The following is a 12,161-nucleotide window of genomic DNA, read 5'->3' on the forward strand; positions in this document are numbered from 1 at the left end:
GCTCAACGAATTTATGGAAAACACTTCCCAGACAGACACGTACCGGACCACCGTTTGTTTGGGCGTGTGCATCAAAATTTGTGCGATTATGGGTCATTTAGAGGTAACAGGAGTAGTGCGGGCAGACCACGTTCGATGCGAATTCCTGCCATGGAAGAAAGCGTGTTGAATGCCGTCCAGCATAATCCTACTACCAGCACACATGCCGTTGCCTCTGTCTTAGGAGTGTCTCGTTGCAATGTACAGCGTGTCTGGCATGACGATTCCTTTCATCTCCAAAGGGTTCGGTTACTGCTCCCCCCAAGATCATCCTGCACGTGTGGCTTTTGCACAGTAGGTTCTCCAAGAAAGTGTTCAAGACTTGAATTTTCCAGCCTTTGTTTTGTTCACGGATGATGCTTATTTCACTCGGGAAGGCTTATTCAATCAGCACAATGCTCATGTGTGAGCTCAAGACAACCTACAAGGTGTGCGGCACAACATCGCTTCGCAATAAATGTGTGGGCAGGTATGGTCACTGACTGCTTAGTCAGCCAATACCTGTTACCATCCCGCATGAACTTCGCTAAATATCGGATCTTTCTTGAACAAGTTCTACCAGGGTTACTTGACGATGTTCCAGCAAATGTGAGATGCAACATTTGGTTTAAACATGACGGGGCGCCTGCCCATTATGGAAAGTGTGTTCGTGACCATTTGAACAGGCGTTTCGGGCGTCGATGGATTGGCCATGGTGGACCCGTTGCCTAGTCCCCATGCTCACCTGATTTATTGAGCCTTGATTTCTTTCTGTGGGGGGGGGCCTCAAATCTATCGTGTATGAATCGCCTGTGGAGACAGAAACGGATCTCATGGCCCGACTTGTCTGCACTGCTGCTACTGTCAAAGAAACTCCAGGTGTGTTCGACCGCGTCCGCCAATCCATGCTGCATCAGTGTCACGCATGCATCGCGTCTCATGGTGGAACCTTCGAGCATCTGTTGTAACATCATGAAATACATCCATCTCGTACTCCATCGTTAATATTATGTTAAATAAATGTTTGCCACTAATTACTGTATTGTGTCATTTCTGCTTCTTGTGCCTCTGCTACTACTTTTTCCGTGACGTTTCCAGTTATGGGTTCCTATGCGATTCACATTCCTTTAGATGTTACCTACCTCCCCTAAACATTTGTACCAATATTTTTGAGACACCCTGTATAAGGCTGCCATCTTCTGCATTGCATTCTTCTTGTAGAAGTAGTAAGGCTGACACTGAAAATGTAGTCAGATTGGCAATTTGGAAAAAGATCTTTGAGATGTACTGATTCTTGTGTTCTCCCCCTCCTTTAATTGGTTTCCATTCCATTTGGTTCCGCTGTATTTCCCAACTGTAAAGGTGTAGGGGCCCATATCATGTTAGTTAGTTAAGTTTACTTGTGTGTAACTTATCTGTATTTCATTACCAAAAATGCATCACTGTGTTAGTTAATATTTGATACAGTTTGAAAGTTTCCATTATCACAAATTAATTTATTTTCTGCATTAGTTGTTATACAGATTGTAAACTTGAACTGTAAAAATCACATAATTAAGTAAATAATTCTACCTTACACTCTTTTTGTGTATAAAAAAGATTTGTTGAGTCCTGAAACATACCCTGTCAACAATGTAATGTAGACGTTGGGCTTGTATTTTATAGAAGTTTCAATAAAACCTATTTTTTTCCCATATTACATGGTAAAAAGTGTCCTTAATTACATTCTATATATGTTATATTTACTTATATAACATATTCAGTTTATCTTATGGAAAGAAAGCATGTAACATCATTTCCCAACAATATTATGAAACTTTTGCTATTTGAACCAAGCATGTAACATCATTTCCCAACAATATTATGAAACTTTTGCTATTTGAACCAAGCATGTAACATCATTTCCCAACAATATTATGAAACTTTTGCTATTTGAACCAAACTTTGATGTCTAGATATTGTTTTAACTAGAAAGAGAAAATATCATATATCTCAGGATATAAGGTGTCTTCTTGGAGAGGGGGAGGACTACTGTTGGCAGTTCCCCCCGTACAGTTGGTGTGCATAAACTGTTGCATATATGCTGGACTCCAAGTGATGATGATACATTCCTGCACTCAAGGTGTTGGGAATGCAATGATCCTAAGTCAAAACTTGGCCTGCTAATGGGTTGAGTTTCTAAAACAGCAAGTTCTTGTTCTGCAGGATAAATCTGGGTGAGCTCAGCAAGTATTTTCCTGAAGGAACAAGCAGGAGGAATTGATCACTGATGATCAATTCGAATTAGAAATGAATATTAATAAACAATTTGATTGTTAGGAAAACTGAGAATATATTCTTTAAAAAAAGATTATTATTATTATTATTGGTCATATGGTACAAGGAAGCCTGAGGCTTATGCTGCACCAGCCAAAAAAAAAAAATTTCTGAATTACCCTGAGAGACAGAGAGAAAACAAGAGCCAGAAGTAGAAAGAGAAGAATGATGATATCCGGCTCAGGACCCTGGGTGTCCCAAGCCCATATTCACCAGATGTGAGAATGGAAGAGAGGAAAAGTACCACAAACCTTACAATGACGTAGAGGACTAAAATTGTAAAGTGGCATGCCAGTTCAAGAAGTTTTTTTGGACATAAACCATGCACAATGAAGCCTTTAAAGCAAATTGTGAAGAAGTTTGATGAAGTGGGAACAGTACACAGTCTACCAAAACAAGTCTGAAAAAATCTCAAAGAAAGGGAAGTTTTGGAACTCAAAATACCTAAAACAAGCTTAAATAGAATCACAAAGGAACATAAATACAAAGTTTATTATTTCATATTACTATAATGTTTGACCCAGATAGAATACTGGAATTTGCAAAGCGGTTTTTGGCCATGAGTGTTAAAAACCCAGAAATTGTTGAAAAATGTTTTGTGGACCCATGAAGCCACATTTAAATTATATCAAATCTTTACAGTAGACTTTTAGAATAACAGTACCTTCGAAAATTCAAGATGCCGTTATTTCGATTTTTTTTGTTATCTATAAAGTTTCATTTTTAATACATTTAATGCAGAAATAATGAGGCTAAATAGGAAATAGAGAGATTAAGAATGCAATTTTATTAACTGTAGATAAAAAACAAACATGTTGACGATAAAATGTTATATTCTGCATTAATACACTCCTACTTACGCCCATTCTATTTTCTATTAGTATATCAAGTTTGTCACTAAGCTTTAATGTTCTTAATTATTCTTCTTTTCTTCTCTGTATGAGGTTTATTAATTTTAGGAGCCATTGTGAGTGGTTTTTAATTTAAAATAAATTACATAAATAAGAGGTTACATATGCTCAATTTTTCCTACGTTCTATTAATATTTTATAAATAAACAAGGAGTTACCTTTTATTCAGTCAGTAGGATTTCTTCTTTACCAAATCTCCTTATGCGAATGAATTATGAAATGATACGTTGAATACATAATTTTAAATAATTTAAAACTCATAATGTTCTCACTATTGACTCACAGACAGTCCAACACCCCCAGGATCACAGCGGTTAACCCCAACCTGATCCCAGAAATATTAAACCCCCCATGCAACCTTTAGTGAAGGAAGACATTTTGTCATAAACACGAATTTGGAATATGAATAAAATACTATTAAAACGAGATAAAAGTTCGATGAAACAATGAAATTAAAAAATTTCTCACTGGAATACGAATAAAATACTATTAAAATGCGATAAAACAATGAAATTAAAGAATTCCTCCCTTAAGCGGACTAAAACTTTTCAACTAGTGTCAAATTCAAGGAATGGAATGAAACTAACAAAATGTGTGTTCAGAATCTTATAAATAGGAGATTAGTCTTTGGTACGCATGCATTCCAATGACCACGAATCAGATATGAGAAATGGACGATGAATGTTAGAGTTTTTTTGTATTTTCATTTCGAAAGTCTCAGCAATCAACAACTTAGTATAATTATGTTGAATATTTAAAATTTTGGCTTCATTAAACAGGAATGTGTGGTTTTCATTTATCGCATGGAATGCTAGTTCTGATGCGTTTGCACGTGATGCACGGACTGATGCTTCATGTTGCTTAACCCTCAAGTTTAAAATACATCTGGTAGATCCAATGTAAGAAGAATCACAATCCTTACAAGAAATGTGGTAGACGAAGTCATGTGTTTGTTTAGAAGTCAATAGCACTGTGTGATTTTTAAGTGTAGCATATAATTTACAGACCGGTTTTGTTACTATTTGCATTTCTGTACCTCTAAAAAGGTTGTTAATTTGTCTATACCAGCGTTCAACATATGGTATTGAAATAAAATATTTTTTATTAATCCTGTCATTATGTGTTTTTTGATTATTTTGTCTTTAGCGTCTAATTTAATGCTATTGTTAGAGGTAATTGGGTATCCTCTATTTAGGAACCTATTCATCAGTTCTATTTCTATCTGTTGGGCAAGTTGTGTGGAAGAGTATTTGAATGCATTCAAGAATTTGTTTAGCATGATTGACCTTTTATATGAGTATGGGTGGTAGCTACTATAGTGTAGGAACATCCCCGTATTCGTGGGCTTACGATAAATACTGAAATTAATATCATCGCCCTCCCTCTTAAGTGTCAAGTTTAAAAAATTTATGGACTTCGTTTCTTCTTGTTCTATTTCCAGTATAAATTTTAACCTAATGTGCATATTATTAAAAGTTTGTAAAACTTTGTTTGTAGTGTCATTATCCATTATAATGAGGATGTCATCGAGGTATCTTCCATAAAATGTGATATTTGGTAAAAACTGTGTTAAATGTACATTTTCTAATCTATCTAAATACAACTCCAATATTAGACCGCTCAAGTTTAAATCCACAGGCAAACCAAAAATCTGTCTATAAATCTTACTTTCAAATAAAACATAATTAGTCTCAACAAGTAACTTAATTAGCTCAATTATCTCTTTTTTGGGCAACTTCATACTGTTAATACTAATAGTGTTATTGTTTAATAAATCCCAAATTACATCCAGTGCATATATTACATTAACATTAGTGTATAATGAAACTACATCAAGGGAAAATTAATTTCACTCCTTCCCCAATTTTACACTCTTTTAAATTTATATATAAGGTATCATAATTCTTTATACTATATTTTAATACCTGCCGAAAAGGTTTTATAATCCAATATAAATGTGTCACCAAGGCCGAAAAAGATTTTTTGTATGATACTATAGGCCGAATAGGGTGTCCCAGTTTGTGTAGTTTTACTTGTCCAAGGAGAACAGGTACATTATTTGTTCTGGCAATTAGTTGCATTAGTTGTGCCATTGAAATGTAATCCTTTTTACGATATGAAGTAAGTAATTTGTTGTACTGATTAACCTCATTATCAAATATGGAAGAGTCTACCTCTTGGTATGTGGAACTATCTGATATAATTACCTGTAATTTTTTTTTACTGTATTTCTTCGATTCTAAGACACTTTTTTCCCCCCTATAAACGGCTCTAAAAACAGAGTGCATCTTAGAATCGATGGTGTCTTACAATTGCAGTTTTTTTTTAATTTTCCACACGCTTTGCACAGCACCACACGTTTTGTTTTTATGTAGAAACCCTGCCTCCAAGTTTGACCATTATCGCATTCTCCAATTCCATTGGAGAATAAAGTGACGTGGGTGATTACACGTGCTTTCGAAATGTGAAGCCATCGTTATTTCATTACAGTGGAGCTCACTCAGCGAAAACTAGTAAGTTTTGTTTGCGAAAGTACGTAAGAAGTGGAGTTACTGTATTTCATTAATTTTGATCCCTTTTTTTTTGTTAGTTGTTGGCGCATCGGCTTCTATGGCATAATGAACCTCCCAAAGTTTTTACATTTTACTCTGATCCAAGCCCGAGATGGGATTCTAACTCGCAACCTTTGGGCTGTTTCTCCCAGCAATTACTTATGCCTCAGCAATTTGGTTCCCAAAAACTGCATTGGCAGTGAATAGAAGAATTCTGGACATGATTCAAAGGACCATACTCTTAACTACGACACGTGCGTGTAGTACAGTGAATATTCCAGCACTGCAGGTGCTCACTGGAGCGCTTCCTTTGGACCTGGAGGTCATTTGCATAGGTCTGCTATACTTGCTATCCAGGGGAGTGGCGGCCACACATCTGGACTACACAACTGACGCAGCAAACAACCTAAAAACAGAAAAAACTAGACTACAGACCCACCTGCTAAAATTATGGCAGAGAAGATGGATGGAGACCACCAAGGACGAGATAACCAGAAGATATCTACCAGACCTCCAGAAAATCTACCCAAAACAGCCAATCTGGTACTTCCCAGGGTACCATTTAACATCTCTAATAACAAGACACGGACCCTACAACGAGAAGCTGCATGGATTCAGACCCCAACTGTACGGGCGGGGAGACAAAGCTGGAATCACATAGTGTACGAGTACCCACAATATGAAGACCTCAGAGGGATACTTATAACAAAAATAAGATACCTACCAAAAGGATTGGAATCCCATTTCATAGATACTGAGGATGAATATAGAGCATTATCCCAGTTCGCACAAGACCTCTTCGTCAGGCGAAGGACATTAATCACCATCTACAATGACTGACATCAAGTACCACTATTGAGACACCAGCCAGGACATTGTAAGGGCTGAAACTAAAGATGAGGGACACAAGCACAAGAACGGAGCTTGCCCCATGAGTGAAGAAACTTGAAAACAGAAATGCAACAGTAGCTGCCAATAGCCATATGGCGATCTGAAGAGGGCACTCTAGCCCCTTCACCTTTATACCTACTTCCTTGGGGGGGAGAGGGGACATTTTCATCCTCCCCTCCTCCTCTCCACCCTATATCTTCTACTCTGGTAGGGAAGGGGCATGCCCACTGAAAACTGGGGCTATCTACTCTATTGGCCCCATATTTCTGTCTTTCTCCCCCCAGCCTTCTGCCTCCCCCCTCTCTACCTATACTATAGTGAAAGCCCTACACACCAAAAACTTAACATGTCTAAATTACCTTACGTCCATAACTTGGCCTAGCAAAACTATGCGATTCTACCCCTACGTTGACGCGTTTCTTTCTTTCTTCTCTCTCTCTCTTTTTTTTTTTTTTAAGGTCCTAGCTGTCGAAATCTCAGGAAATTAAGCGGCAGGACCTGCCAGAGCGAAAAGAGTGAAACTGGGTTCCTGGTCTGCCTCCACGGGGGCATAAGTGAGGCAACGTTGGGCCTCAGTAGAGGCCCAGCGGCTAAATGACCAGATGAACAATGATACAAGGCATCACACATATACAAAGTTCATACACTTTTAAATCTCTGGCTTTTACAGTCAACTGGTTCACCCACAATGTAAACTATGCGGATATGGGGAAACACCTGATGCTGTTTGACCCTAAACACACTTTACACTTTACACCTTTGTGCTGCCAGGCAGGCACTTTACCTGGCTAGCCAGGTCGGCCTTTTGATCGCTTACTGCACATTAAAATGTCAAAAAGATTGCACTACGAAACTGCATTGAAACGAAAAGTTATTGTGTATGCAAAAGAACATGGAATAGAACTGCAGGTCGACATTTTGACATTAGTGAAGTAAACGTTCGTCGTTGGAGAAATGATCGCAATTCCATATTTTCGTGCAAAGCAACCAAATGCTTTACAGGGCCTAAAAAAGGAAGATTTCCACAAGTCGATGAAGCTGTGATGCGTTTTGAAATGGAGATACACGCAAAAGGATTACCCATCACTTGACAAGCCATGAAATTGAAATCTGGAGAAATTGCCAAGTCCTTCGGAATAGAGAAAATAATTTTTAAAGGCAGTCGTGGCTGGTGCGACAGACTCATGCATCGTAGTGGATTATCGTTAAGGCGCTGAACACCTATCTGTCAAAAATTCGAGCAGACTTTCAACAGAAGCTGATTAACTTTCAGTGACAGGTCATGAAATTAAGGTTAAAAGAAACTGAGTTTAGTGAAATTGGAAATGCTGATGAAACTCCAGTCTTCTTAGATATGCCTCGAAATTACAGTCAAAGCTAAAGGTGCTAAAGATATCAAGATAAGCATGGGCTACAAAAAACAGCGTATCACTGCTGATGGTCGAAAGTTGCCACCATATTTAATTTTAAATAGAAAAACCATACCGAAGAATGAAATTTTCCCCAAAGATGTTATTGTGCATGCACAAAAAAATGGATGAATGTCAGCAGAGCTTATGGAAGACTGGCTAAATGTTGTGCGGAATAGATATCCTGGAAGTCTTCATAACCCATCTAGTATGCTAGTACTTGATACATTTCGTGGACATTTGTCCAAACGTGTCAAAAATAAAATCATGCAAGAATGTGGTGACTTGGTTGTTATTCCTGGTGGCATGACTAGCCAACTGCAGCCACTTGACGTTTCAGTCAACAAACCATTTAAGGATTACTTGAGAAAGAAATATGAATCCTGGCTGTTGAGCAACAACCTTTCGCTGACACTTTCCGGAAAAATTAAGAAAGCACCGGCATCAAAATTGGCAGAATGGGTATCAACAGCTTGGAAGTTGATCCCAGAAAGAATAGTAAAGCACTCATTTAAAAAATGTTGCATCACCAACGCTCTCAATGGCTCAGAAGATGATATATTATGGAATAATGAAGATAACAACGGCTCAAGAATCAGACTCTGAATTTGAAGTAGACTGATATTGATTCAGATATCGACGACTCAGAAGATTCAGAAGGAAGCGATAAATATCATACCTACTGATAAATATTGGTACTTATTGTTAGTAAAATGAATTCTAGTATAATAAAAATATTTGTTAGATTTATTTTAGTGTTTTATTTTATTTATTTATTTTTTCTTAGAATCAAAGCTTTTTTTCTGAAATTAAGGTGCGTCTTAGAATCGAAGAAATACGGTATAATCCGTTTTATTTAAAATGACTACAGTATCCCCTTTATCAGCTTTGTGAATTACAATATCCTTATTTTCCCTTAATTCCCATAAAGCAATAACTTCATTTCTATTTAATCTCGGTACACCTAACATTCCAGGATTGTTTATGATCTGATTAACTTGTTGGATTAAAACATCTTTTTTGGGGATGTCCCTAAGACTAAATTCAAGGTCTACTACTAACTGTTGCTTTGGTAGAGTGCATGGGGGTAGATTATAATTTAAATCTTTTTCTAACAGCGCAACTTAGTGTTCATTTAATTTATATGAAGAAAGGTTCGTAATATTTTTGTAAACCTTTATTTCATCTGTATTATGAGTAGGGGGAGTTGGTATTTGAATCATGTTCGGTTCACGTCCCCGAGTTGATACATTATATCAGGGTACCGGATTGTTATCATTGTAGTTACTGTTCCAATTATTAGTCATGTTGTCGCTATGTGGATCAATCATAGTGTTACGAACATTTCTAAATCCACGTAGTCCTTGTAGTTTGCTGAAGAGTCTAGTCCTTAATTCAACCTATAAAGCCTTTCAGCGAAAATCAATAAAAGTTTTCAAAACATTCCAATCATTGGAATGCAAATATTTTTTGATCTTGTTACAGTAACGTATTTGTCTGAAGAATATCCTTTTATCTGCAAACCTGGATTCAAGAGCGAGTTTAATAATTTTACGTGACATAGACAAAACTAATCGATTTTTACCCGGGGTCCTCTGGAAGATATTGTCTTAAAAATAAATTGTCATGTTTTTGGACAAAATATTTTAAAGTTATATCAATGTAAGCATGTGTCAAACAAACCAATTAACCAATCTCTCATTTTGTTACTGAAAGATACAATAAGATCGTGTTGAAAATGATCAGCTATTGTAAGGAGAGGTCAAATTAGTCAAAGTAATTATCGATATATACTGTACTACATTAACCCCGGGGGCTCACATCTGGTGAGTATGGGCTTGGCAAACCCAGGGTCCTGAGCTGGATATCATCATTCTTCTCTTTCTTGGTGATACCCCTCTCTCTCTCTCTCTCTCTCTCACACACACACACACACACACACACACACACACACACACACACACACACACACACACACACACACGGGGGTAACTGGGGAATTTTTTTTTTTTTGGCTGGTGCAGCATAAGCCTCAGGCTTCCTTGTACCATATGGCTAATAATAATAATAATAATAAATGGTGCCTCCATAGCCAAGTGGGCAGGAGCAGCAGTGTGTAGCACATGCTTCTTGATTAGACCGGAGTTCAAGCCCATTACCACCAAATACGGAGGATGCAAAAAGGTCAGGGAATGACCACCGCATATCCCCGGAGCAATATGGCCTTAGTTGCTAATGCTCCTAAAAACCAAATAACAAAAACAATACTACATAAATGAGAGCTTACATATTCTCAATTTTTCTTACATTCTATTAATATTTTAGAAATAAACAAGGATCAGTAGGATTTCTTCTTTACCAAATCTCCTTATGCGAATGAATTACGAAATGATACGTTGAAACAAAATTATATAATTTTAAATAATTTAAAACTCATATAATGTGTTCCTCACTATTGACACACAGACCGTCCAACACCCCAAGATCACAGCGGTGAACCCCAACCTGATCCCAGAAATATTAAACCCCCAATGCAACCTCTAGTGAAGGAAGACATTTTGTCATCAATGTGAATTTGGAATACGAATAAAATACTATTAAAATGAGATAACAGTATGATAAAGCAATGAAATTAAAAAATTCCTCACTGGAATACGAATAAAATACTATTAAAATGCGATAATACAATGAATAAAGAATTCCTCCCTTAAGTGGACTAAAACTTTTCAACTAGTGTCAGGTTCACAGAATGGAATGAAACTAACGAAATGTGTGTTCAGAATCTTATAAATAGGAGATTAGTCTATGGTACGCATGCATTTGAATGACCACGAATCAGATATGAGAAATGGACGATGAATGTTAATAAAGTTTTTTTGTATTTTCATTTCTAAAGTCTCTGCAATCAACAACTTAGTATAATTATGTTGAATATTTAAAATTTTGGCTTCATTAAACAGGAATGTGTGGTTTTCATTTATCACATGGAATGCTAGTTCCGATGCGTTTGCACGTGATGCACGGACTGATGCTTCATGTTGCTTAACCCTCAAGTTTAAAATACATCTGGGAGATCCAATGTAAGAAGAATCACAATCCTTAAAAGAAATGTACATGGGATTTGGCAGACTGCAAGTGGAAATGGATATCGTTAAGATAAGAACTGAGACCACGTATATTTGTGAAATGAACTAGGAAGTGTTCGGGAGGTTTAGATCTTTTCGCAGATAAGCTTACTCTATTAGTTTGACAATTCATGGTGTATTCAATAGTAAAAAAAAAGGGGGGGGGGCATGCTGTATGAAGTAATGAAATTTTTTGGATATGGCATACACATGGTAAGAATATACCCAGATCCTTGACATAACGTGGCTTTGACCACGAATGTCCCCCGCATGCACACTATTCGGACTCCCTCCAGTCACTATCTGGCACAGCAGAGGTAGCAAGATTATACTGGCTGATCAGAAAGTCTCCTAGAGAGTTACCCATAAGTTCGGTCAGGTGCACTAACTAGTGGCCAGCCTGCGAACACCGTTTTAGAGCTGTACCTTCGAAATGTAAGGAAGATTGGATCTTGCCATGATGTCCATCATAACCAGAACTTAGCTCTGGAGACTATACATGGGTTCCACCACGTTCCCGTCACCAATCTTGTTGCTCTTCTCTATACTTGTTCTAGCAACTCTACATCCTTCCTAAAATGAGGCCTCCAGACTTGTATGTAGCACTCAAGGCATGGCAAAACCATTGCTTATACAAAGGGATAATCACCTCCTTGTCCCTGCTAGCAAAATTCCTGTATATCATTGACAAGATGCCATGACCTGCTCTGGTAGCCTGTCTGCACTGCTCAGAAAACTTCATACCTGACTGCACAATTACTCCCCAGGTATTTTTCATTCTCCAACTACCCTGATTGTAGTACCACACAGTTGGTATGTTCCCTTGCAGTTACTTCTACCTATAGGCAGTACCTGATGTAACCAGTGGTGAGCTATAGTGGGCTTGCATGGGCTCGTGAGAGCCCACTGATATTTTATTTGAAAATTTGCAAGCCCATT

At 37.5% G+C, this 12,161-nt stretch overlaps 1 protein-coding gene across 1 annotated transcript in view; it reads right to left on the reverse strand.

Moving 5' to 3' along the window:
* The window catches only part of LOC150087048 (dnaJ homolog subfamily C member 21), a 374,824-nt gene that overhangs the window by 326,727 nt on the left and 35,936 nt on the right, over nt 1-12,161 (reverse strand). The window lies entirely within an intron of this gene.

This window comes from Mastigoproctus giganteus, chromosome 4 (assembly GCF_048544385.1).
Source record: "Mastigoproctus giganteus isolate SK-2022 chromosome 4, ASM4854438v1, whole genome shotgun sequence".
NCBI classification, from domain to species: Eukaryota; Metazoa; Arthropoda; class Arachnida; order Uropygi; family Thelyphonidae; genus Mastigoproctus; species Mastigoproctus giganteus.